This window comes from Odontesthes bonariensis, chromosome 11 (assembly GCF_027942865.1).
Source record: "Odontesthes bonariensis isolate fOdoBon6 chromosome 11, fOdoBon6.hap1, whole genome shotgun sequence".
In the NCBI taxonomy this organism is placed as follows: Eukaryota; Metazoa; Chordata; class Actinopteri; order Atheriniformes; family Atherinopsidae; genus Odontesthes; species Odontesthes bonariensis.
In genome coordinates, this window is record NC_134516.1 from 26,338,230 (window position 1) to 26,359,821 (window position 21,592).

Consider the following 21,592-nt stretch of genomic DNA (forward strand, 5'->3'; position numbering starts at 1 on the left):
CTAGTTTTGCATTTGACGTAGCCAAACTGCATGCGCCTGGAGAAGCCAAAAGGCTTACAGCACCTGGTATTCCCAGGCGGTCTCCCATCCAAGTACTAACCAGGCCCGACTCTGCTTGGCTTCTGAGATCTGACGAGATCAGGCGTGTTCAGGGTGGTGTGGCTGTAAGCCAGCAATGGAATCACAAACCAGCTCTTTATAGATTCTGAGACAGAATCTGTTATTGTATTCCGACTTGTAAAATAGAACTATACTGTTTAGAGAAGACGCAGTTTATGAGCATGTCGTGGGATTGAGCTTCCCTGGTTTCTCTATATGACAACGGACACAAAATTACACACAGGGAACAGAGGCTTTTGAGAGACACTAAGTTATCTGAGAGTCCCATTTTCAGCTGCAGAGAACAATCACATCAGGGAAGTCAACGTGCAGGCTCAACAGCAGCCTCTCAAGCCAGCTCTCTGGTAAAAATAGGGGAAACGTATGGTTCCAGCACCCATATAACATATATTTGTCACAGGGACTGTGGCTTACGGCCACACCGCCCTGAACACGCCCGATCTCGTCCGATCTCGTCCGATCTCGGAAGCCAAGCAGGGTCGGGCCTGGTTAGTACTTGGATGGGAGACCGCTTGGGAATACCAGGTGCTGTAAGCTTTTTTCTCTTCTCTCTGCGGCCTGCATGTAACATCTGACCATCACCGTGTGCCACACAGACACCAGGAAGTTAACCAGCTTGGGCTGCTGCTGATTGGTTGGCAGACACCTCTGTTTCTGTTTGGCTCTCAGTCTCCATGTTGCTGATCCTGGATCTGCTGAGATGTCCCAGGCCATTGTTGGCTTTGATCCTCATACATTTAACTTTGTCCTCAGAAAGGACAAGTTCCAAAAAGTCAAACAGGGACTAGTTTTGCATTTGACGTAGCCAAACTGCATGCGCCTGGAGAAGCCAAAAGGCTTACAGCACCTGGTATTCCCAGGCGGTCTCCCATCCAAGTACTAACCAGGGCCGACTCTGCTTGGCTTCTGAGATCTGACGAGATCAGGCGTGTTCAGGGTGGTGTGGCCGTAAGCCAGCAATGGAATCACAAACCAGCTCTTTATAGATTCTGAAACAGAATCTGTTATTGTATTCCGACTTGTAAAATAGAACTATACTGTTTAGAGAAGACGCAGTTTATGAGCATGTCGTGGGATTGAGCTTCCCTGGTTTCTCTATATGACAACGGACACAAAACTACACACAGGGAACAGAGGCTTTTGACAGACACTAAGTTATCTGAGAGTCCCATTTTCAGCTGCAAAGAACAATCACATCAGGGAAGTCAACGTGCAGGCTCAACAGCAGCCTCTCAAGCCAGCTCTCTGGTAAAAATAGGGGAAACGTATGGTTCCAGCACCCATATAACATATATTTGTCACAGGGACTGTGGCTTACGGCCACACCGCCCTGAACACGCCCGATCTCGTCCGATCTCGGAAGCCAAGCAGGGTCGGGCCTGGTTAGTACTTGGATGGGAGACCGCTTGGGAATACCAGGTGCTGTAAGCTTTTTTCTCTTCTCTCTGCGGCCTGCATGTAACATCTGACCATTACCGTGTGCCACACAGACACCAGGAAGTTAACCAGCTTGGGCTGCTGCTGATTGGTTGGCAGACACCTCTGTTTCTGTTTGGCTCTCAGTCTCCATGTTGCTGATCCTGGATCTGCTGAGATGTCCCAGGCCATTGTTGGCTTTGATCCTCATACATTTAACTTTGTCCTCAGAAAGGACAAGTTCCAAAAAGTCAAACAGGGACTAGTTTTGCATTTGACGTAGCCAAACTGCATGCGCCTGGAGAAGCCAAAAGGCTTACAGCACCTGGTATTCCCAGGCGGTCTCCCATCCAAGTACTAACCAGGCCCGACTCTGCTTGGCTTCTGAGATCTGACGAGATCAGGCGTGTTCAGGGTGGTGTGGCCGTAAGCCAGCAATGGAATCACAAACCAGCTCTTTATAGATTCTGAAACAGAATCTGTTATTGTATTCCGACTTGTAAAATAGAACTATACTGTTTAGAGAAGACGCAGTTTATGAGCATGTCGTGGGATTGAGCTTCCCTGGTTTCTCTATATGACAACGGACACAAAACTACACACAGGGAACAGAGGCTTTTGACAGACACTAAGTTATCTGAGAGTCCCATTTTCAGCTGCAAAGAACAATCACATCAGGGAAGTCAACGTGCAGGCTCAACAGCAGCCTCTCAAGCCAGCTCTCTGGTAAAAATAGGGGAAACGTATGGTTCCAGCACCCATATAACATATATTTGTCACAGGGACTGTGGCTTACGGCCACACCGCCCTGAACACGCCCGATCTCGTCCGATCTCGGAAGCCAAGCAGGGTCGGGCCTGGTTAGTACTTGGATGGGAGACCGCTTGGGAATACCAGGTGCTGTAAGCTTTTTTCTCTTCTCTCTGCGGCCTGCATGTAACATCTGACCATCACCGTGTGCCACACAGACACCAGGAAGTTAACCAGCTTGGGCTGCTGCTGATTGGTTGGCAGACACCTCTGTTTCTGTTTGGCTCTCAGTCTCCATGTTGCTGATCCTGGATCTGCTGAGATGTCCCAGGCCATTGTTGGCTTTGATCCTCATACATTTAACTTTGTCCTCAGAAAGGACAAGTTCCAAAAAGTCAAACAGGGACTAGTTTTGCATTTGACGTAGCCAAACTGCATGCGCCTGGAGAAGCCAAAAGGCTTACAGCACCTGATATTCCCAGGCGGTCTCCCATCCAAGTACTAACCAGGCCCGACTCTGCTTGGCTTCTGAGATCTGACGAGATCAGGCGTGTTCAGGGTGGTGTGGCCGTAAGCCAGCAATGGAATCACAAACCAGCTCTTTATAGATTCTGAGACAGAATCTGTTATTGTATTCCGACTTGTAAAATAGAACTATACTGTTTAGAGAAGACGCAGTTTATGAGCATGTCGTGGGATTGAGCTTCCCTGGTTTCTCTATATGACAACGGACACAAAACTACACACAGGGAACAGAGGCTTTTGACAGACACTAAGTTATCTGAGAGTCCCATTTTCAGCTGCAGAGAACAATCACATCAGGGAAGTCAACGTGCAGGCTCAACAGCAGCCTCTCAAGCCAGCTCTCTGGTAAAAATAGGGGAAACGTATGGTTCCAGCACCCATATAACATATATTTGTCACAGGGACTGTGGCTTACGGCCACACCGCCCTGAACACGCCCGATCTCGTCCGATCTCGGAAGCCAAGCAGGGTCGGGCCTGGTTAGTACTTGGATGGGAGACCGCTTGGGAATACCAGGTGCTGTAAGCTTTTTTCTCTTCTCTCTGCGGCCTGCATGTAACATCTGACCATCACCGTGTGCCACACAGACACCAGGAAGTTAACCAGCTTGGGCTGCTGCTGATTGGTTGGCAGACACCTCTGTTTCTGTTTGGCTCTCAGTCTCCATGTTGCTGATCCTGGATCTGCTGAGATGTCCCAGGCCATTGTTGGCTTTGATCCTCATACATTTAACTTTGTCCTCAGAAAGGACAAGTTCCAAAAAGTCAAACAGGGACTAGTTTTGCATTTGACGTAGCCAAACTGCATGCGCCTGGAGAAGCCAAAAGGCTTACAGCACCTGGTATTCCCAGGCGGTCTCCCATCCAAGTACTAACCAGGCCCGACTCTGCTTGGCTTCTGAGATCTGACGAGATCAGGCGTGTTCAGGGTGGTGTGGCCGTAAGCCAGCAATGGAATCACAAACCAGCTCTTTATAGATTCTGAAACAGAATCTGTTATTGTATTCCGACTTGTAAAATAGAACTATACTGTTTAGAGAAGACGCAGTTTATGAGCATGTCGTGGGATTGAGCTTCCCTGGTTTCTCTATATGACAACGGACACAAAACTACACACAGGGAACAGAGGCTTTTGACAGACACTAAGTTATCTGAGAGTCCCATTTTCAGCTGCAAAGAACAATCACATCAGGGAAGTCAACGTGCAGGCTCAACAGCAGCCTCTCAAGCCAGCTCTCTGGTAAAAATAGGGGAAACGTATGGTTCCAGCACCCATATAACATATATTTGTCACAGGGACTGTGGCTTACGGCCACACCGCCCTGAACACGCCCGATCTCGTCCGATCTCGGAAGCCAAGCAGGGTCGGGCCTGGTTAGTACTTGGATGGGAGACCGCTTGGGAATACCAGGTGCTGTAAGCTTTTTTCTCTTCTCTCTGCGGCCTGCATGTAACATCTGACCATTACCGTGTGCCACACAGACACCAGGAAGTTAACCAGCTTGGGCTGCTGCTGATTGGTTGGCAGACACCTCTGTTTCTGTTTGGCTCTCAGTCTCCATGTTGCTGATCCTGGATCTGCTGAGATGTCCCAGGCCATTGTTGGCTTTGATCCTCATACATTTAACTTTGTCCTCAGAAAGGACAAGTTCCAAAAAGTCAAACAGGGACTAGTTTTGCATTTGACGTAGCCAAACTGCATGCGCCTGGAGAAGCCAAAAGGCTTACAGCACCTCGTATTCCCAGGCGGTCTCCCATCCAAGTACTAACCAGGGCCGACTCTGCTTGGCTTCTGAGATCTGACGAGATCAGGCGTGTTCAGGGTGGTGTGGCCGTAAGCCAGCAATGGAATCACAAACCAGCTCTTTATAGATTCTGAAACAAAATCTGTTATTGTATTCCGACTTGTAAAATAGAACTATACTGTTTAGAGAAGACGCAGTTTATAAGCATGTCGTGGGATTGAGCTTCCCTGGTTTCTCTATATGACAACGGACACAAAACTACACACAGGGAACAGAGGCTTTTGACAGACACTAAGTTATCTGAGAGTCCCATTTTCAGCTGCAAAGAACAATCACATCAGGGAAGTCAACGTGCAGGCTCAACAGCAGCCTCTCAAGCCAGCTCTCTGGTAAAAATAGGGGAAACATATGGTTCCAGCACCCATATAACATATATTTGTCACAGGGACTGTGGCTTACGGCCACACCGCCCTGAACACGCCCGATCTCGTCCGATCTCGGAAGCCAAGCAGGGTCGGGCCTGGTTAGTACTTGGATGGGAGACCGCTTGGGAATACCAGGTGCTGTAAGCTTTTTTCTCTTCTCTCTGCGGCCTGCATGTAACATCTGACCATCACCGTGTGCCACACAGACACCAGGAAGTTAACCAGCTTGGGCTGCTGCTGATTGGTTGGCAGACACCTCTGTTTCTGTTTGGCTCTCAGTCTCCATGTTGCTGATCCTGGATCTGCTGAGATGTCCCAGGCCATTGTTGGCTTTGATCCTCATACATTTAACTTTGTCCTCAGAAAGGACAAGTTCCAAAAAGTCAAACAGGGACTAGTTTTGCATTTGACGTAGCCAAACTGCATGCGCCTGGAGAAGCCAAAAGGCTTACAGCACCTGGTATTCCCAGGCGGTCTCCCATCCAAGTACTAACCAGGCCCGACTCTGCTTGGCTTCTGAGATCTGACGAGATCAGGCGTGTTCAGGGTGGTGTGGCCGTAAGCCAGCAATGGAATCACAAACCAGCTCTTTATAGATTCTGAGACAGAATCTGTTATTGTATTCCGACTTGTAAAATAGAACTATACTGTTTAGAGAAGACGCAGTTTATGAGCATGTCGTGGGATTGAGCTTCCCTGGTTTCTCTATATGACAACGGACACAAAACTACACACAGGGAACAGAGGCTTTTGACAGACACTAAGTTATCTGAGAGTCCCATTTTCAGCTGCAAAGAACAATCACATCAGGGAAGTCAACGTGCAGGCTCAACAGCAGCCTCTCAAGCCAGCTCTCTGGTAAAAATAGGGGAAACGTATGGTTCCAGCACCCATATAACATATATTTGTCACAGGGACTGTGGCTTACGGCCACACCGCCCTGAACACGCCCGATCTCGTCCGATCTCGGAAGCCAAGCAGGGTCGGGCCTGGTTAGTACTTGGATGGGAGACCGCTTGGGAATACCAGGTGCTGTAAGCTTTTTTCTCTTCTCTCTGCGGCCTGCATGTAACATCTGACCATTACCGTGTGCCACACAGACACCAGGAAGTTAACCAGCTTGGGCTGCTGCTGATTGGTTGGCAGACACCTCTGTTTCTGTTTGGCTCTCAGTCTCCATGTTGCTGATCCTGGATCTGCTGAGATGTCCCAGGCCATTGTTGGCTTTGATCCTCATACATTTAACTTTGTCCTCAGAAAGGACAAGTTCCAAAAAGTCAAACAGGGACTAGTTTTGCATTTGACGTAGCCAAACTGCATGCGCCTGGAGAAGCCAAAAGGCTTACAGCACCTGGTATTCCCAGGCGGTCTCCCATCCAAGTACTAACCAGGCCCGACTCTGCTTGGCTTCTGAGATCTGACGAGATCAGGCGTGTTCAGGGTGGTGTGGCCGTAAGCCAGCAATGGAATCACAAACCAGCTCTTTATAGATTCTGAGACAGAATCTGTTATTGTATTCCGACTTGTAAAATAGAACTATACTGTTTAGAGAAGACGCAGTTTATGAGCATGTCGTGGGATTGAGCTTCCCTGGTTTCTCTATATGACAACGGACACAAAACTACACACAGGGAACAGAGGCTTTTGACAGACACTAAGTTATCTGAGAGTCCCATTTTCAGCTGCAAAGAACAATCACATCAGGGAAGTCAACGTGCAGGCTCAACAGCAGCCTCTCAAGCCAGCTCTCTGGTAAAAATAGGGGAAACGTATGGTTCCAGCACCCATATAACATATATTTGTCACAGGGACTGTGGCTTACGGCCACACCGCCCTGAACACGCCCGATCTCGTCCGATCTCGGAAGCCAAGCAGGGTCGGGCCTGGTTAGTACTTGGATGGGAGACCGCTTGGGAATACCAGGTGCTGTAAGCTTTTTTCTCTTCTCTCTGCGGCCTGCATGTAACATCTGACCATCACCGTGTGCCACACAGACACCAGGAAGTTAACCAGCTTGGGCTGCTGCTGATTGGTTGGCAGACACCTCTGTTTCTGTTTGGCTCTCAGTCTCCATGTTGCTGATCCTGGATCTGCTGAGATGTCCCAGGCCATTGTTGGCTTTGATCCTCATACATTTAACTTTGTCCTCAGAAAGGACAAGTTCCAAAAAGTCAAACAGGGACTAGTTTTGCATTTGACGTAGCCAAACTGCATGCGCCTGGAGAAGCCAAAAGGCTTACAGCACCTGATATTCCCAGGCGGTCTCCCATCCAAGTACTAACCAGGCCCGACTCTGCTTGGCTTCTGAGATCTGACGAGATCAGGCGTGTTCAGGGTGGTGTGGCCGTAAGCCAGCAATGGAATCACAAACCAGCTCTTTATAGATTCTGAGACAGAATCTGTTATTGTATTCCGACTTGTAAAATAGAACTATACTGTTTAGAGAAGACGCAGTTTATGAGCATGTCGTGGGATTGAGCTTCCCTGGTTTCTCTATATGACAACGGACACAAAACTACACACAGGGAACAGAGGCTTTTGAGAGACACTAAGTTATCTGAGAGTCCCATTTTCAGCTGCAAAGAACAATCACATCAGGGAAGTCAATGTGCAGGCTCAACAGCAGCCTCTCAAGCCAGCTCTCTGGTAAAAATAGGGGAAACGTATGGTTCCAGCACCTATATAACATATATTTGTCACAGGGACTGTGGCTTACGGCCACACCGCCCTGAACACGCCCGATCTCGTCCGATCTCGGAAGCCAAGCAGGGTCGGGCCTGGTTAGTACTTGGATGGGAGACCGCTTGGGAATACCAGGTGCTGTAAGCTTTTTTCTCTTCTCTCTGCGGCCTGCATGTAACATCTGACCATTACCGTGTGCCACACAGACACCAGGAAGTTAACCAGCTTGGGCTGCTGCTGATTGGTTGGCAGACACCTCTGTTTCTGTTTGGCTCTCAGTCTCCATGTTGCTGATCCTGGATCTGCTGAGATGTCCCAGGCCATTGTTGGCTTTGATCCTCATACATTTAACTTTGTCCTCAGAAAGGACAAGTTCCAAAAAGTCAAACAGGGACTAGTTTTGCATTTGACGTAGCCAAACTGCATGCGCCTGGAGAAGCCAAAAGGCTTACAGCACCTGGTATTCCCAGGCGGTCTCCCATCCAAGTACTAACCAGGCCCGACTCTGCTTGGCTTCTGAGATCTGACGAGATCAGGCGTGTTCAGGGTGGTGTGGCCGTAAGCCAGCAATGGAATCACAAACCAGCTCTTTATAGATTCTGAAACAGAATCTGTTATTGTATTCCGACTTGTAAAATAGAACTATACTGTTTAGAGAAGACGCAGTTTATGAGCATGTCGTGGGATTGAGCTTCCCTGGTTTCTCTATATGACAACGGACACAAAACTACACACAGGGAACAGAGGCTTTTGACAGACACTAAGTTATCTGAGAGTCCCATTTTCAGCTGCAAAGAACAATCACATCAGGGAAGTCAACGTGCAGGCTCAACAGCAGCCTCTCAAGCCAGCTCTCTGGTAAAAATAGGGGAAACGTATGGTTCCAGCACCCATATAACATATATTTGTCACAGGGACTGTGGCTTACGGCCACACCGCCCTGAACACGCCCGATCTCGTCCGATCTCGGAAGCCAAGCAGGGTCGGGCCTGGTTAGTACTTGGATGGGAGACCGCTTGGGAATACCAGGTGCTGTAAGCTTTTTTCTCTTCTCTCTGCGGCCTGCATGTAACATCTGACCATTACCGTGTGCCACACAGACACCAGGAAGTTAACCAGCTTGGGCTGCTGCTGATTGGTTGGCAGACACCTCTGTTTCTGTTTGGCTCTCAGTCTCCATGTTGCTGATCCTGGATCTGCTGAGATGTCCCAGGCCATTGTTGGCTTTGATCCTCATACATTTAACTTTGTCCTCAGAAAGGACAAGTTCCAAAAAGTCAAACAGGGACTAGTTTTGCATTTGACGTAGCCAAACTGCATGCGCCTGGAGAAGCCAAAAGGCTTACAGCACCTGGTATTCCCAGGCGGTCTCCCATCCAAGTACTAACCAGGCCCGACTCTGCTTGGCTTCTGAGATCTGACGAGATCAGGCGTGTTCAGGGTGGTGTGGCTGTAAGCCAGCAATGGAATCACAAACCAGCTCTTTATAGATTCTGAGACAGAATCTGTTATTGTATTCCGACTTGTAAAATAGAACTATACTGTTTAGAGAAGACGCAGTTTATGAGCATGTCGTGGGATTGAGCTTCCCTGGTTTCTCTATATGACAACGGACACAAAATTACACACAGGGAACAGAGGCTTTTGAGAGACACTAAGTTATCTGAGAGTCCCATTTTCAGCTGCAGAGAACAATCACATCAGGGAAGTCAACGTGCAGGCTCAACAGCAGCCTCTCAAGCCAGCTCTCTGGTAAAAATAGGGGAAACGTATGGTTCCAGCACCCATATAACATATATTTGTCACAGGGACTGTGGCTTACGGCCACACCGCCCTGAACACGCCCGATCTCGTCCGATCTCGGAAGCCAAGCAGGGTCGGGCCTGGTTAGTACTTGGATGGGAGACCGCTTGGGAATACCAGGTGCTGTAAGCTTTTTTCTCTTCTCTCTGCGGCCTGCATGTAACATCTGACCATCACCGTGTGCCACACAGACACCAGGAAGTTAACCAGCTTGGGCTGCTGCTGATTGGTTGGCAGACACCTCTGTTTCTGTTTGGCTCTCAGTCTCCATGTTGCTGATCCTGGATCTGCTGAGATGTCCCAGGCCATTGTTGGCTTTGATCCTCATACATTTAACTTTGTCCTCAGAAAGGACAAGTTCCAAAAAGTCAAACAGGGACTAGTTTTGCATTTGACGTAGCCAAACTGCATGCGCCTGGAGAAGCCAAAAGGCTTACAGCACCTGGTATTCCCAGGCGGTCTCCCATCCAAGTACTAACCAGGGCCGACTCTGCTTGGCTTCTGAGATCTGACGAGATCAGGCGTGTTCAGGGTGGTGTGGCCGTAAGCCAGCAATGGAATCACAAACCAGCTCTTTATAGATTCTGAAACAGAATCTGTTATTGTATTCCGACTTGTAAAATAGAACTATACTGTTTAGAGAAGACGCAGTTTATGAGCATGTCGTGGGATTGAGCTTCCCTGGTTTCTCTATATGACAACGGACACAAAACTACACACAGGGAACAGAGGCTTTTGACAGACACTAAGTTATCTGAGAGTCCCATTTTCAGCTGCAAAGAACAATCACATCAGGGAAGTCAACGTGCAGGCTCAACAGCAGCCTCTCAAGCCAGCTCTCTGGTAAAAATAGGGGAAACGTATGGTTCCAGCACCCATATAACATATATTTGTCACAGGGACTGTGGCTTACGGCCACACCGCCCTGAACACGCCCGATCTCGTCCGATCTCGGAAGCCAAGCAGGGTCGGGCCTGGTTAGTACTTGGATGGGAGACCGCTTGGGAATACCAGGTGCTGTAAGCTTTTTTCTCTTCTCTCTGCGGCCTGCATGTAACATCTGACCATCACCGTGTGCCACACAGACACCAGGAAGTTAACCAGCTTGGGCTGCTGCTGATTGGTTGGCAGACACCTCTGTTTCTGTTTGGCTCTCAGTCTCCATGTTGCTGATCCTGGATCTGCTGAGATGTCCCAGGCCATTGTTGGCTTTGATCCTCATACATTTAACTTTGTCCTCAGAAAGGACAAGTTCCAAAAAGTCAAACAGGGACTAGTTTTGCATTTGACGTAGCCAAACTGCATGCGCCTGGAGAAGCCAAAAGGCTTACAGCACCTGGTATTCCCAGGCGGTCTCCCATCCAAGTACTAACCAGGCCCGACTCTGCTTGGCTTCTGAGATCTGACGAGATCAGGCGTGTTCAGGGTGGTGTGGCCGTAAGCCAGCAATGGAATCACAAACCAGCTCTTTATAGATTCTGAGACAGAATCTGTTATTGTATTCCGACTTGTAAAATAGAACTATACTGTTTAGAGAAGACGCAGTTTATGAGCATGTCGTGGGATTGAGCTTCCCTGGTTTCTCTATATGACAACGGACACAAAACTACACACAGGGAACAGAGGCTTTTGACAGACACTAAGTTATCTGAGAGTCCCATTTTCAGCTGCAAAGAACAATCACATCAGGGAAGTCAACGTGCAGGCTCAACAGCAGCCTCTCAAGCCAGCTCTCTGGTAAAAATAGGGGAAACGTATGGTTCCAGCACCCATATAACATATATTTGTCACAGGGACTGTGGCTTACGGCCACACCGCCCTGAACACGCCCGATCTCGTCCGATCTCGGAAGCCAAGCAGGGTCGGGCCTGGTTAGTACTTGGATGGGAGACCGCTTGGGAATACCAGGTGCTGTAAGCTTTTTTCTCTTCTCTCTGCGGCCTGCATGTAACATCTGACCATTACCGTGTGCCACACAGACACCAGGAAGTTAACCAGCTTGGGCTGCTGCTGATTGGTTGGCAGACACCTCTGTTTCTGTTTGGCTCTCAGTCTCCATGTTGCTGATCCTGGATCTGCTGAGATGTCCCAGGCCATTGTTGGCTTTGATCCTCATACATTTAACTTTGTCCTCAGAAAGGACAAGTTCCAAAAAGTCAAACAGGGACTAGTTTTGCATTTGACGTAGCCAAACTGCATGCGCCTGGAGAAGCCAAAAGGCTTACAGCACCTGGTATTCCCAGGCGGTCTCCCATCCAAGTACTAACCAGGCCCGACTCTGCTTGGCTTCTGAGATCTGACGAGATCAGGCGTGTTCAGGGTGGTGTGGCCGTAAGCCAGCAATGGAATCACAAACCAGCTCTTTATAGATTCTGAAACAGAATCTGTTATTGTATTCCGACTTGTAAAATAGAACTATACTGTTTAGAGAAGACGCAGTTTATGAGCATGTCGTGGGATTGAGCTTCCCTGGTTTCTCTATATGACAACGGACACAAAACTACACACAGGGAACAGAGGCTTTTGACAGACACTAAGTTATCTGAGAGTCCCATTTTCAGCTGCAAAGAACAATCACATCAGGGAAGTCAACGTGCAGGCTCAACAGCAGCCTCTCAAGCCAGCTCTCTGGTAAAAATAGGGGAAACGTATGGTTCCAGCACCCATATAACATATATTTGTCACAGGGACTGTGGCTTACGGCCACACCGCCCTGAACACGCCCGATCTCGTCCGATCTCGGAAGCCAAGCAGGGTCGGGCCTGGTTAGTACTTGGATGGGAGACCGCTTGGGAATACCAGGTGCTGTAAGCTTTTTTCTCTTCTCTCTGCGGCCTGCATGTAACATCTGACCATCACCGTGTGCCACACAGACACCAGGAAGTTAACCAGCTTGGGCTGCTGCTGATTGGTTGGCAGACACCTCTGTTTCTGTTTGGCTCTCAGTCTCCATGTTGCTGATCCTGGATCTGCTGAGATGTCCCAGGCCATTGTTGGCTTTGATCCTCATACATTTAACTTTGTCCTCAGAAAGGACAAGTTCCAAAAAGTCAAACAGGGACTAGTTTTGCATTTGACGTAGCCAAACTGCATGCGCCTGGAGAAGCCAAAAGGCTTACAGCACCTGGTATTCCCAGGCGGTCTCCCATCCAAGTACTAACCAGGCCCGACTCTGCTTGGCTTCTGAGATCTGACGAGATCAGGCGTGTTCAGGGTGGTGTGGCCGTAAGCCAGCAATGGAATCACAAACCAGCTCTTTATAGATTCTGAGACAGAATCTGTTATTGTATTCCGACTTGTAAAATAGAACTATACTGTTTAGAGAAGACGCAGTTTATGAGCATGTCGTGGGATTGAGCTTCCCTGGTTTCTCTATATGACAACGGACACAAAACTACACACAGGGAACAGAGGCTTTTGACAGACACTAAGTTATCTGAGAGTCCCATTTTCAGCTGCAAAGAACAATCACATCAGGGAAGTCAACGTGCAGGCTCAACAGCAGCCTCTCAAGCCAGCTCTCTGGTAAAAATAGGGGAAACGTATGGTTCCAGCACCCATATAACATATATTTGTCACAGGGACTGTGGCTTACGGCCACACCGCCCTGAACACGCCCGATCTCGTCCGATCTCGGAAGCCAAGCAGGGTCGGGCCTGGTTAGTACTTGGATGGGAGACCGCTTGGGAATACCAGGTGCTGTAAGCTTTTTTCTCTTCTCTCTGCGGCCTGCATGTAACATCTGACCATCACCGTGTGCCACACAGACACCAGGAAGTTAACCAGCTTGGGCTGCTGCTGATTGGTTGGCAGACACCTCTGTTTCTGTTTGGCTCTCAGTCTCCATGTTGCTGATCCTGGATCTGCTGAGATGTCCCAGGCCATTGTTGGCTTTGATCCTCATACATTTAACTTTGTCCTCAGAAAGGACAAGTTCCAAAAAGTCAAACAGGGACTAGTTTTGCATTTGACGTAGCCAAACTGCATGCGCCTGGAGAAGCCAAAAGGCTTACAGCACCTGGTATTCCCAGGCGGTCTCCCATCCAAGTACTAACCAGGCCCGACTCTGCTTGGCTTCTGAGATCTGACGAGATCAGGCGTGTTCAGGGTGGTGTGGCCGTAAGCCAGCAATGGAATCACAAACCAGCTCTTTATAGATTCTGAGACAGAATCTGTTATTGTATTCCGACTTGTAAAATAGAACTATACTGTTTAGAGAAGACGCAGTTTATGAGCATGTCGTGGGATTGAGCTTCCCTGGTTTCTCTATATGACAACGGACACAAAACTACACACAGGGAACAGAGGCTTTTGACAGACACTAAGTTATCTGAGAGTCCCATTTTCAGCTGCAAAGAACAATCACATCAGGGAAGTCAACGTGCAGGCTCAACAGCAGCCTCTCAAGCCAGCTCTCTGGTAAAAATAGGGGAAACGTATGGTTCCAGCACCCATATAACATATATTTGTCACAGGGACTGTGGCTTACGGCCACACCGCCCTGAACACGCCCGATCTCGTCCGATCTCGGAAGCCAAGCAGGGTCGGGCCTGGTTAGTACTTGGATGGGAGACCGCTTGGGAATACCAGGTGCTGTAAGCTTTTTTCTCTTCTCTCTGCGGCCTGCATGTAACATCTGACCATTACCGTGTGCCACACAGACACCAGGAAGTTAACCAGCTTGGGCTGCTGCTGATTGGTTGGCAGACACCTCTGTTTCTGTTTGGCTCTCAGTCTCCATGTTGCTGATCCTGGATCTGCTGAGATGTCCCAGGCCATTGTTGGCTTTGATCCTCATACATTTAACTTTGTCCTCAGAAAGGACAAGTTCCAAAAAGTCAAACAGGGACTAGTTTTGCATTTGACGTAGCCAAACTGCATGCGCCTGGAGAAGCCAAAAGGCTTACAGCACCTGGTATTCCCAGGCGGTCTCCCATCCAAGTACTAACCAGGCCCGACTCTGCTTGGCTTCTGAGATCTGACGAGATCAGGCGTGTTCAGGGTGGTGTGGCCGTAAGCCAGCAATGGAATCACAAACCAGCTCTTTATAGATTCTGAGACAGAATCTGTTATTGTATTCCGACTTGTAAAATAGAACTATACTGTTTAGAGAAGACGCAGTTTATGAGCATGTCGTGGGATTGAGCTTCCCTGGTTTCTCTATATGACAACGGACACAAAACTACACACAGGGAACAGAGGCTTTTGACAGACACTAAGTTATCTGAGAGTCCCATTTTCAGCTGCAAAGAACAATCACATCAGGGAAGTCAACGTGCAGGCTCAACAGCAGCCTCTCAAGCCAGCTCTCTGGTAAAAATAGGGGAAACGTATGGTTCCAGCACCCATATAACATATATTTGTCACAGGGACTGTGGCTTACGGCCACACCGCCCTGAACACGCCCGATCTCGTCCGATCTCGGAAGCCAAGCAGGGTCGGGCCTGGTTAGTACTTGGATGGGAGACCGCTTGGGAATACCAGGTGCTGTAAGCTTTTTTCTCTTCTCTCTGCGGCCTGCATGTAACATCTGACCATTACCGTGTGCCACACAGACACCAGGAAGTTAACCAGCTTGGGCTGCTGCTGATTGGTTGGCAGACACCTCTGTTTCTGTTTGGCTCTCAGTCTCCATGTTGCTGATCCTGGATCTGCTGAGATGTCCCAGGCCATTGTTGGCTTTGATCCTCATACATTTAACTTTGTCCTCAGAAAGGACAAGTTCCAAAAAGTCAAACAGGGACTAGTTTTGCATTTGACGTAGCCAAACTGCATGCGCCTGGAGAAGCCAAAAGGCTTACAGCACCTGGTATTCCCAGGCGGTCTCCCATCCAAGTACTAACCAGGCCCGACTCTGCTTGGCTTCTGAGATCTGACGAGATCAGGCGTGTTCAGGGTGGTGTGGCCGTAAGCCAGCAATGGAATCACAAACCAGCTCTTTATAGATTCTGAGACAGAATCTGTTATTGTATTCCGACTTGTAAAATAGAACTATACTGTTTAGAGAAGACGCAGTTTATGAGCATGTCGTGGGATTGAGCTTCCCTGGTTTCTCTATATGACAACGGACACAAAACTACACACAGGGAACAGAGGCTTTTGACAGACACTAAGTTATCTGAGAGTCCCATTTTCAGCTGCAAAGAACAATCACATCAGGGAAGTCAACGTGCAGGCTCAACAGCAGCCTCTCAAGCCAGCTCTCTGGTAAAAATAGGGGAAACGTATGGTTCCAGCACCCATATAACATATATTTGTCACAGGGACTGTGGCTTACGGCCACACCGCCCTGAACACGCCCGATCTCGTCCGATCTCGGAAGCCAAGCAGGGTCGGGCCTGGTTAGTACTTGGATGGGAGACCGCTTGGGAATACCAGGTGCTGTAAGCTTTTTTCTCTTCTCTCTGCGGCCTGCATGTAACATCTGACCATCACCGTGTGCCACACAGACACCAGGAAGTTAACCAGCTTGGGCTGCTGCTGATTGGTTGGCAGACACCTCTGTTTCTGTTTGGCTCTCAGTCTCCATGTTGCTGATCCTGGATCTGCTGAGATGTCCCAGGCCATTGTTGGCTTTGATCCTCATACATTTAACTTTGTCCTCAGAAAGGACAAGTTCCAAAAAGTCAAACAGGGACTAGTTTTGCATTTGACGTAGCCAAACTGCATGCGCCTGGAGAAGCCAAAAGGCTTACAGCACCTGATATTCCCAGGCGGTCTCCCATCCAAGTACTAACCAGGCCCGACTCTGCTTGGCTTCTGAGATCTGACGAGATCAGGCGTGTTCAGGGTGGTGTGGCCGTAAGCCAGCAATGGAATCACAAACCAGCTCTTTATAGATTCTGAGACAGAATCTGTTATTGTATTCCGACTTGTAAAATAGAACTATACTGTTTAGAGAAGACGCAGTTTATGAGCATGTCGTGGGATTGAGCTTCCCTGGTTTCTCTATATGACAACGGACACAAAACTACACACAGGGAACAGAGGCTTTTGACAGACACTAAGTTATCTGAGAGTCCCATTTTCAGCTGCAAAGAACAATCACATCAGGGAAGTCAACGTGCAGGCTCAACAGCAGCCTCTCAAGCCAGCTCTCTGGTAAAAATAGGGGAAACGTATGGTTCCAGCACCCATATAACATATATTTGTCACAGGGACTGTGGCTTACGGCCACACCGCCCTGAACACGCCCGATCTCGTCCGATCTCGGAAGCCAAGCAGGGTCGGGCCTGGTTAGTACTTGGATGGGAGACCGCTTGGGAATACCAGGTGCTGTAAGCTTTTTTCTCTTCTCTCTGCGGCCTGCATGTAACATCTGACCATCACCGTGTGCCACACAGACACCAGGAAGTTAACCAGCTTGGGCTGCTGCTGATTGGTTGGCAGACACCTCTGTTTCTGTTTGGCTCTCAGTCTCCATGTTGCTGATCCTGGATCTGCTGAGATGTCCCAGGCCATTGTTGGCTTTGATCCTCATACATTTAACTTTGTCCTCAGAAAGGACAAGTTCCAAAAAGTCAAACAGGGACTAGTTTTGCATTTGACGTAGCCAAACTGCATGCGCCTGGAGAAGCCAAAAGGCTTACAGCACCTGATATTCCCAGGCGGTCTCCCATCCAAGTACTAACCAGGCCCGACTCTGCTTGGCTTCTGAGATCTGACGAGATCAGGCGTGTTCAGGGTGGTGTGGCCGTAAGCCAGCAATGGAATCACAAACCAGCTCTTTATAGATTCTGAGACAGAATCTGTTATTGTATTCCGACTTGTAAAATAGAACTATACTGTTTAGAGAAGACGCAGTTTATGAGCATGTCGTGGGATTGAGCTTCCCTGGTTTCTCTATATGACAACGGACACAAAACTACACACAGGGAACAGAGGCTTTTGAGAGACACTAAGTTATCTGAGAGTCCCATTTTCAGCTGCAAAGAACAATCACATCAGGGAAGTCAACGTGCAGGCTCAACAGCAGCCTCTCAAGCCAGCTCTCTGGTAAAAATAGGGGAAACGTATGGTTCCAGCACCTATATAACATATATTTGTCACAGGGACTGTGGCTTACGGCCACACCGCCCTGAACACGCCCGATCTCGTCCGATCTCGGAAGCCAAGCAGGGTCGGGCCTGGTTAGTACTTGGATGGGAGACCGCTTGGGAATACCAGGTGCTGTAAGCTTTTTTCTCTTCTCTCTGCGGCCTGCATGTAACATCTGACCATCACCGTGTGCCACACAGACACCAGGAAGTTAACCAGCTTGGGCTGCTGCTGATTGGTTGGCAGACACCTCTGTTTCTGTTTGGCTCTCAGTCTCCATGTTGCTGATCCTGGATCTGCTGAGATGTCCCAGGCCATTGTTGGCTTTGATCCTCATACATTTAACTTTGTCCTCAGAAAGGACAAGTTCCAAAAAGTCAAACAGGGACTAGTTTTGCATTTGACGTAGCCAAACTGCATGCGCCTGGAGAAGCCAAAAGGCTTACAGCACCTGGTATTCCCAGGCGGTCTCCCATCCAAGTACTAACCAGGCCCGACTCTGCTTGGCTTCTGAGATCTGACGAGATCAGGCGTGTTCAGGGTGGTGTGGCCGTAAGCCAGCAATGGAATCACAAACCAGCTCTTTATAGATTCTGAAACAGAATCTGTTATTGTATTCCGACTTGTAAAATAGAACTATACTGTTTAGAGAAGACGCAGTTTATGAGCATGTCGTGGGATTGAGCTTCCCTGGTTTCTCTATATGACAACGGACACAAAACTACACACAGGGAACAGAGGCTTTTGACAGACACTAAGTTATCTGAGAGTCCCATTTTCAGCTGCAAAGAACAATCACATCAGGGAAGTCAACGTGCAGGCTCAACAGCAGCCTCTCAAGCCAGCTCTCTGGTAAAAATAGGGGAAACGTATGGTTCCAGCACCCATATAACATATATTTGTCACAGGGACTGTGGCTTACGGCCACACCGCCCTGAACACGCCCGATCTCGTCCGATCTCGGAAGCCAAGCAGGGTCGGGCCTGGTTAGTACTTGGATGGGAGACCGCTTGGGAATACCAGGTGCTGTAAGCTTTTTTCTCTTCTCTCTGCGGCCTGCATGTAACATCTGACCATTACCGTGTGCCACACAGACACCAGGAAGTTAACCAGCTTGGGCTGCTGCTGATTGGTTGGCAGACACCTCTGTTTCTGTTTGGCTCTCAGTCTCCATGTTGCTGATCCTGGATCTGCTGAGATGTCCCAGGCCATTGTTGGCTTTGATCCTCATACATTTAACTTTGTCCTCAGAAAGGACAAGTTCCAAAAAGTCAAACAGGGACTAGTTTTGCATTTGACGTAGCCAAACTGCATGCGCCTGGAGAAGCCAAAAGGCTTACAGCACCTGGTATTCCCAGGCGGTCTCCCATCCAAGTACTAACCAGGGCCGACTCTGCTTGGCTTCTGAGATCTGACGAGATCAGGCGTGTTCAGGGTGGTGTGGCCGTAAGCCAGCAATGGAATCACAAACCAGCTCTTTATAGATTCTGAAACAGAATCTGTTATTGTATTCCGACTTGTAAAATAGAACTATACTGTTTAGAGAAGACGCAGTTTATGAGCATGTCGTGGGATTGAGCTTCCCTGGTTTCTCTATATGACAACGGACACAAAACTACACACAGGGAACAGAGGCTTTTGACAGACACTAAGTTATCTGAGAGTCCCATTTTCAGCTGCAAAGAACAATCACATCAGGGAAGTCAACGTGCAGGCTCAACAGCAGCCTCTCAAGCCAGCTCTCTGGTAAAAATAGGGGAAACGTATGGTTCCAGCACCCATATAACATATATTTGTCACAGGGACTGTGGCTTACGGCCACACCGCCCTGAACACGCCCGATCTCGTCCGATCTCGGAAGCCAAGCAGGGTCGGGCCTGGTTAGTACTTGGATGGGAGACCGCTTGGGAATACCAGGTGCTGTAAGCTTTTTTCTCTTCTCTCTGCGGCCTGCATGTAACATCTGACCATCACCGTGTGCCACACAGACACCAGGAAGTTAACCAGCTTGGGCTGCTGCTGATTGGTTGGCAGACACCTCTGTTTCTGTTTGGCTCTCAGTCTCCATGTTGCTGATCCTGGATCTGCTGAGATGTCCCAGGCCATTGTTGGCTTTGATCCTCATACATTTAACTTTGTCCTCAGAAAGGACAAGTTCCAAAAAGTCAAACAGGGACTAGTTTTGCATTTGACGTAGCCAAACTGCATGCGCCTGGAGAAGCCAAAAGGCTTACAGCACCTGGTATTCCCAGGCGGTCTCCCATCCAAGTACTAACCAGGCCCGACTCTGCTTGGCTTCTGAGATCTGACGAGATCAGGCGTGTTCAGGGTGGTGTGGCCGTAAGCCAGCAATGGAATCACAAACCAGCTCTTTATAGATTCTGAGACAGAATCTGTTATTGTATTCCGACTTGTAAAATAGAACTATACTGTTTAGAGAAGACGCAGTTTATGAGCATGTCGTGGGATTGAGCTTCCCTGGTTTCTCTATATGACAACGGACACAAAACTACACACAGGGAACAGAGGCTTTTGACAGACACTAAGTTATCTGAGAGTCCCATTTTCAGCTGCAAAGAACAATCACATCAGGGAAGTCAACGTGCAGGCTCAACAGCAGCCTCTCAAGCCAGCTCTCTGGTAAAAATAGGGGAAACGTATGGTTCCAGCACCCATATAACATATATTTGTCACAGGGACTGTGGCTTACGGCCACACCGCCCTGAACACGCCCGATCTCGTCCGATCTCGGAAGCCAAGCAGGGTCGGGCCTGGTTAGTACTTGGATGGGAGACCGCTTGGGAATACCAGGTGCTGTAAGCTTTTTTCTCTTCTCTCTGCGGCCTGCATGTAACATCTGACCATTACCGTGTGCCACACAGACACCAGGAAGTTAACCAGCTTGGGCTGCTGCTGATTGGTTGGCAGACACCTCTGTTTCTGTTTGGCTCTCAGTCTCCATGTTGCTGATCCTGGATCTGCTGAGATGTCCCAGGCCATTGTTGGCTTTGATCCTCATACATTTAACTTTGTCCTCAGAAAGGACAAGTTCCAAAAAGTCAAACAGGGACTAGTTTTGCATTTGACGTAGCCAAACTGCATGCGCCTGGAGAAGCCAAAAGGCTTACAGCACCTGGTATTCCCAGGCGGTCTCCCATCCAAGTACTAACCAGGCCCGACTCTGCTTGGCTTCTGAGATCTGACGAGATCAGGCGTGTTCAGGGTGGTGTGGCCGTAAGCCAGCAATGGAATCACAAACCAGCTCTTTATAGATTCTGAAACAGAATCTGTTATTGTATTCCGACTTGTAAAATAGAACTATACTGTTTAGAGAAGACGCAGTTTATGAGCATGTCGTGGGATTGAGCTTCCCTGGTTTCTCTATATGACAACGGACACAAAACTACACACAGGGAACAGAGGCTTTTGACAGACACTAAGTTATCTGAGAGTCCCATTTTCAGCTGCAAAGAACAATCACATCAGGGAAGTCAACGTGCAGGCTCAACAGCAGCCTCTCAAGCCAGCTCTCTGGTAAAAATAGGGGAAACGTATGGTTCCAGCACCCATATAACATATATTTGTCACAGGGACTGTGGCTTACGGCCACACCGCCCTGAACACGCCCGATCTCGTCCGATCTCGGAAGCCAAGCAGGGTCGGGCCTGGTTAGTACTTGGATGGGAGACCGCTTGGGAATACCAGGTGCTGTAAGCTTTTTTCTCTTCTCTCTGCGGCCTGCATGTAACATCTGACCATTACCGTGTGCCACACAGACACCAGGAAGTTAACCAGCTTGGGCTGCTGCTGATTGGTTGGCAGACACCTCTGTTTCTGTTTGGCTCTCAGTCTCCATGTTGCTGATCCTGGATCTGCTGAGATGTCCCAGGCCATTGTTGGCTTTGATCCTCATACATTTAACTTTGTCCTCAGAAAGGACAAGTTCCAAAAAGTCAAACAGGGACTAGTTTTGCATTTGACGTAGCCAAACTGCATGCGCCTGGAGAAGCCAAAAGGCTTACAGCACCTGGTATTCCCAGGCGGTCTCCCATCCAAGTACTAACCAGGGCCGACTCTGCTTGGCTTCTGA

General features: G+C 48.8%; 48 non-coding genes and 1 pseudogene across 48 annotated transcripts in view; 24 read left to right on the top strand and 25 right to left on the bottom strand.

Annotated features, from left to right (window-relative positions):
- Window positions 1–51: 51 nt before the first annotated feature.
- On the bottom strand, window positions 52–170 carry LOC142392998 (5S ribosomal RNA). Its single transcript, XR_012771623.1, has one exon. It is a non-coding gene; the product is annotated as a 5S ribosomal RNA (ribosomal RNA).
- Window positions 171–528: 358 nt separating this feature from the next.
- LOC142393474 (5S ribosomal RNA) lies at window positions 529–657 on the top strand (annotated as a pseudogene).
- Window positions 658–955: 298 nt separating this feature from the next.
- LOC142393391 (5S ribosomal RNA) lies at window positions 956–1,074 on the bottom strand. Its single transcript, XR_012771997.1, has one exon. It is a non-coding gene; the product is annotated as a 5S ribosomal RNA (ribosomal RNA).
- Window positions 1,075–1,432: 358 nt separating this feature from the next.
- Window positions 1,433–1,551, top strand: LOC142393923 (5S ribosomal RNA). Its single transcript, XR_012772328.1, has one exon. It is a non-coding gene; the product is annotated as a 5S ribosomal RNA (ribosomal RNA).
- Window positions 1,552–1,849: 298 nt separating this feature from the next.
- On the bottom strand, window positions 1,850–1,968 carry LOC142392749 (5S ribosomal RNA). The gene has a single exon (XR_012771385.1). It is a non-coding gene; the product is annotated as a 5S ribosomal RNA (ribosomal RNA).
- A 358-nt stretch (window positions 1,969–2,326) lies between these two features.
- On the top strand, window positions 2,327–2,445 carry LOC142393925 (5S ribosomal RNA). Its single transcript, XR_012772330.1, has one exon. It is a non-coding gene; the product is annotated as a 5S ribosomal RNA (ribosomal RNA).
- Window positions 2,446–2,743: 298 nt separating this feature from the next.
- Window positions 2,744–2,862, bottom strand: LOC142393093 (5S ribosomal RNA). The gene has a single exon (XR_012771714.1). It is a non-coding gene; the product is annotated as a 5S ribosomal RNA (ribosomal RNA).
- Window positions 2,863–3,220: 358 nt separating this feature from the next.
- LOC142393926 (5S ribosomal RNA) lies at window positions 3,221–3,339 on the top strand. The gene has a single exon (XR_012772331.1). It is a non-coding gene; the product is annotated as a 5S ribosomal RNA (ribosomal RNA).
- Window positions 3,340–3,637: 298 nt separating this feature from the next.
- On the bottom strand, window positions 3,638–3,756 carry LOC142392750 (5S ribosomal RNA). The gene has a single exon (XR_012771386.1). It is a non-coding gene; the product is annotated as a 5S ribosomal RNA (ribosomal RNA).
- Window positions 3,757–4,114: 358 nt separating this feature from the next.
- Window positions 4,115–4,233, top strand: LOC142393927 (5S ribosomal RNA). The gene has a single exon (XR_012772332.1). It is a non-coding gene; the product is annotated as a 5S ribosomal RNA (ribosomal RNA).
- A 298-nt stretch (window positions 4,234–4,531) lies between these two features.
- LOC142393526 (5S ribosomal RNA) lies at window positions 4,532–4,650 on the bottom strand. Its single transcript, XR_012772124.1, has one exon. It is a non-coding gene; the product is annotated as a 5S ribosomal RNA (ribosomal RNA).
- A 358-nt stretch (window positions 4,651–5,008) lies between these two features.
- LOC142393928 (5S ribosomal RNA) lies at window positions 5,009–5,127 on the top strand. Its single transcript, XR_012772333.1, has one exon. It is a non-coding gene; the product is annotated as a 5S ribosomal RNA (ribosomal RNA).
- Window positions 5,128–5,425: 298 nt separating this feature from the next.
- LOC142392751 (5S ribosomal RNA) lies at window positions 5,426–5,544 on the bottom strand. The gene has a single exon (XR_012771387.1). It is a non-coding gene; the product is annotated as a 5S ribosomal RNA (ribosomal RNA).
- Window positions 5,545–5,902: 358 nt separating this feature from the next.
- LOC142393929 (5S ribosomal RNA) lies at window positions 5,903–6,021 on the top strand. The gene has a single exon (XR_012772334.1). It is a non-coding gene; the product is annotated as a 5S ribosomal RNA (ribosomal RNA).
- A 298-nt stretch (window positions 6,022–6,319) lies between these two features.
- Window positions 6,320–6,438, bottom strand: LOC142392752 (5S ribosomal RNA). The gene has a single exon (XR_012771388.1). It is a non-coding gene; the product is annotated as a 5S ribosomal RNA (ribosomal RNA).
- A 358-nt stretch (window positions 6,439–6,796) lies between these two features.
- LOC142393931 (5S ribosomal RNA) lies at window positions 6,797–6,915 on the top strand. Its single transcript, XR_012772336.1, has one exon. It is a non-coding gene; the product is annotated as a 5S ribosomal RNA (ribosomal RNA).
- Window positions 6,916–7,213: 298 nt separating this feature from the next.
- LOC142393095 (5S ribosomal RNA) lies at window positions 7,214–7,332 on the bottom strand. The gene has a single exon (XR_012771716.1). It is a non-coding gene; the product is annotated as a 5S ribosomal RNA (ribosomal RNA).
- Window positions 7,333–7,690: 358 nt separating this feature from the next.
- On the top strand, window positions 7,691–7,809 carry LOC142393932 (5S ribosomal RNA). Its single transcript, XR_012772337.1, has one exon. It is a non-coding gene; the product is annotated as a 5S ribosomal RNA (ribosomal RNA).
- Window positions 7,810–8,107: 298 nt separating this feature from the next.
- LOC142392754 (5S ribosomal RNA) lies at window positions 8,108–8,226 on the bottom strand. Its single transcript, XR_012771389.1, has one exon. It is a non-coding gene; the product is annotated as a 5S ribosomal RNA (ribosomal RNA).
- A 358-nt stretch (window positions 8,227–8,584) lies between these two features.
- Window positions 8,585–8,703, top strand: LOC142393933 (5S ribosomal RNA). The gene has a single exon (XR_012772338.1). It is a non-coding gene; the product is annotated as a 5S ribosomal RNA (ribosomal RNA).
- Window positions 8,704–9,001: 298 nt separating this feature from the next.
- On the bottom strand, window positions 9,002–9,120 carry LOC142392999 (5S ribosomal RNA). The gene has a single exon (XR_012771624.1). It is a non-coding gene; the product is annotated as a 5S ribosomal RNA (ribosomal RNA).
- Window positions 9,121–9,478: 358 nt separating this feature from the next.
- On the top strand, window positions 9,479–9,597 carry LOC142393934 (5S ribosomal RNA). Its single transcript, XR_012772339.1, has one exon. It is a non-coding gene; the product is annotated as a 5S ribosomal RNA (ribosomal RNA).
- A 298-nt stretch (window positions 9,598–9,895) lies between these two features.
- Window positions 9,896–10,014, bottom strand: LOC142393392 (5S ribosomal RNA). The gene has a single exon (XR_012771998.1). It is a non-coding gene; the product is annotated as a 5S ribosomal RNA (ribosomal RNA).
- Window positions 10,015–10,372: 358 nt separating this feature from the next.
- Window positions 10,373–10,491, top strand: LOC142393935 (5S ribosomal RNA). The gene has a single exon (XR_012772340.1). It is a non-coding gene; the product is annotated as a 5S ribosomal RNA (ribosomal RNA).
- Window positions 10,492–10,789: 298 nt separating this feature from the next.
- Window positions 10,790–10,908, bottom strand: LOC142392755 (5S ribosomal RNA). Its single transcript, XR_012771390.1, has one exon. It is a non-coding gene; the product is annotated as a 5S ribosomal RNA (ribosomal RNA).
- A 358-nt stretch (window positions 10,909–11,266) lies between these two features.
- Window positions 11,267–11,385, top strand: LOC142393936 (5S ribosomal RNA). Its single transcript, XR_012772341.1, has one exon. It is a non-coding gene; the product is annotated as a 5S ribosomal RNA (ribosomal RNA).
- A 298-nt stretch (window positions 11,386–11,683) lies between these two features.
- Window positions 11,684–11,802, bottom strand: LOC142392756 (5S ribosomal RNA). The gene has a single exon (XR_012771391.1). It is a non-coding gene; the product is annotated as a 5S ribosomal RNA (ribosomal RNA).
- A 358-nt stretch (window positions 11,803–12,160) lies between these two features.
- Window positions 12,161–12,279, top strand: LOC142393937 (5S ribosomal RNA). The gene has a single exon (XR_012772342.1). It is a non-coding gene; the product is annotated as a 5S ribosomal RNA (ribosomal RNA).
- Window positions 12,280–12,577: 298 nt separating this feature from the next.
- LOC142392757 (5S ribosomal RNA) lies at window positions 12,578–12,696 on the bottom strand. The gene has a single exon (XR_012771392.1). It is a non-coding gene; the product is annotated as a 5S ribosomal RNA (ribosomal RNA).
- Window positions 12,697–13,054: 358 nt separating this feature from the next.
- Window positions 13,055–13,173, top strand: LOC142393938 (5S ribosomal RNA). The gene has a single exon (XR_012772343.1). It is a non-coding gene; the product is annotated as a 5S ribosomal RNA (ribosomal RNA).
- Window positions 13,174–13,471: 298 nt separating this feature from the next.
- LOC142392759 (5S ribosomal RNA) lies at window positions 13,472–13,590 on the bottom strand. Its single transcript, XR_012771394.1, has one exon. It is a non-coding gene; the product is annotated as a 5S ribosomal RNA (ribosomal RNA).
- Window positions 13,591–13,948: 358 nt separating this feature from the next.
- On the top strand, window positions 13,949–14,067 carry LOC142393939 (5S ribosomal RNA). Its single transcript, XR_012772344.1, has one exon. It is a non-coding gene; the product is annotated as a 5S ribosomal RNA (ribosomal RNA).
- Window positions 14,068–14,365: 298 nt separating this feature from the next.
- Window positions 14,366–14,484, bottom strand: LOC142392760 (5S ribosomal RNA). The gene has a single exon (XR_012771395.1). It is a non-coding gene; the product is annotated as a 5S ribosomal RNA (ribosomal RNA).
- A 358-nt stretch (window positions 14,485–14,842) lies between these two features.
- LOC142393940 (5S ribosomal RNA) lies at window positions 14,843–14,961 on the top strand. Its single transcript, XR_012772345.1, has one exon. It is a non-coding gene; the product is annotated as a 5S ribosomal RNA (ribosomal RNA).
- Window positions 14,962–15,259: 298 nt separating this feature from the next.
- Window positions 15,260–15,378, bottom strand: LOC142392761 (5S ribosomal RNA). The gene has a single exon (XR_012771396.1). It is a non-coding gene; the product is annotated as a 5S ribosomal RNA (ribosomal RNA).
- A 358-nt stretch (window positions 15,379–15,736) lies between these two features.
- Window positions 15,737–15,855, top strand: LOC142393942 (5S ribosomal RNA). Its single transcript, XR_012772347.1, has one exon. It is a non-coding gene; the product is annotated as a 5S ribosomal RNA (ribosomal RNA).
- Window positions 15,856–16,153: 298 nt separating this feature from the next.
- Window positions 16,154–16,272, bottom strand: LOC142393096 (5S ribosomal RNA). Its single transcript, XR_012771717.1, has one exon. It is a non-coding gene; the product is annotated as a 5S ribosomal RNA (ribosomal RNA).
- A 358-nt stretch (window positions 16,273–16,630) lies between these two features.
- Window positions 16,631–16,749, top strand: LOC142393943 (5S ribosomal RNA). Its single transcript, XR_012772348.1, has one exon. It is a non-coding gene; the product is annotated as a 5S ribosomal RNA (ribosomal RNA).
- Window positions 16,750–17,047: 298 nt separating this feature from the next.
- Window positions 17,048–17,166, bottom strand: LOC142393097 (5S ribosomal RNA). The gene has a single exon (XR_012771718.1). It is a non-coding gene; the product is annotated as a 5S ribosomal RNA (ribosomal RNA).
- A 358-nt stretch (window positions 17,167–17,524) lies between these two features.
- LOC142393944 (5S ribosomal RNA) lies at window positions 17,525–17,643 on the top strand. Its single transcript, XR_012772349.1, has one exon. It is a non-coding gene; the product is annotated as a 5S ribosomal RNA (ribosomal RNA).
- A 298-nt stretch (window positions 17,644–17,941) lies between these two features.
- LOC142392762 (5S ribosomal RNA) lies at window positions 17,942–18,060 on the bottom strand. The gene has a single exon (XR_012771397.1). It is a non-coding gene; the product is annotated as a 5S ribosomal RNA (ribosomal RNA).
- Window positions 18,061–18,418: 358 nt separating this feature from the next.
- LOC142393945 (5S ribosomal RNA) lies at window positions 18,419–18,537 on the top strand. Its single transcript, XR_012772350.1, has one exon. It is a non-coding gene; the product is annotated as a 5S ribosomal RNA (ribosomal RNA).
- Window positions 18,538–18,835: 298 nt separating this feature from the next.
- Window positions 18,836–18,954, bottom strand: LOC142393393 (5S ribosomal RNA). Its single transcript, XR_012771999.1, has one exon. It is a non-coding gene; the product is annotated as a 5S ribosomal RNA (ribosomal RNA).
- Window positions 18,955–19,312: 358 nt separating this feature from the next.
- Window positions 19,313–19,431, top strand: LOC142393946 (5S ribosomal RNA). Its single transcript, XR_012772351.1, has one exon. It is a non-coding gene; the product is annotated as a 5S ribosomal RNA (ribosomal RNA).
- A 298-nt stretch (window positions 19,432–19,729) lies between these two features.
- LOC142392763 (5S ribosomal RNA) lies at window positions 19,730–19,848 on the bottom strand. Its single transcript, XR_012771398.1, has one exon. It is a non-coding gene; the product is annotated as a 5S ribosomal RNA (ribosomal RNA).
- Window positions 19,849–20,206: 358 nt separating this feature from the next.
- Window positions 20,207–20,325, top strand: LOC142393947 (5S ribosomal RNA). Its single transcript, XR_012772352.1, has one exon. It is a non-coding gene; the product is annotated as a 5S ribosomal RNA (ribosomal RNA).
- A 298-nt stretch (window positions 20,326–20,623) lies between these two features.
- On the bottom strand, window positions 20,624–20,742 carry LOC142392764 (5S ribosomal RNA). Its single transcript, XR_012771399.1, has one exon. It is a non-coding gene; the product is annotated as a 5S ribosomal RNA (ribosomal RNA).
- Window positions 20,743–21,100: 358 nt separating this feature from the next.
- LOC142393948 (5S ribosomal RNA) lies at window positions 21,101–21,219 on the top strand. The gene has a single exon (XR_012772353.1). It is a non-coding gene; the product is annotated as a 5S ribosomal RNA (ribosomal RNA).
- A 298-nt stretch (window positions 21,220–21,517) lies between these two features.
- Window positions 21,518–21,592, bottom strand: part of LOC142393394 (5S ribosomal RNA) — a 119-nt gene continuing 44 nt past the window's right edge. The window contains exon 1 of the ribosomal RNA XR_012772000.1: window positions 21,518–21,592. This exon is cut by the window's right edge and continues 44 nt beyond it. This is a non-coding gene — a ribosomal RNA (5S ribosomal RNA).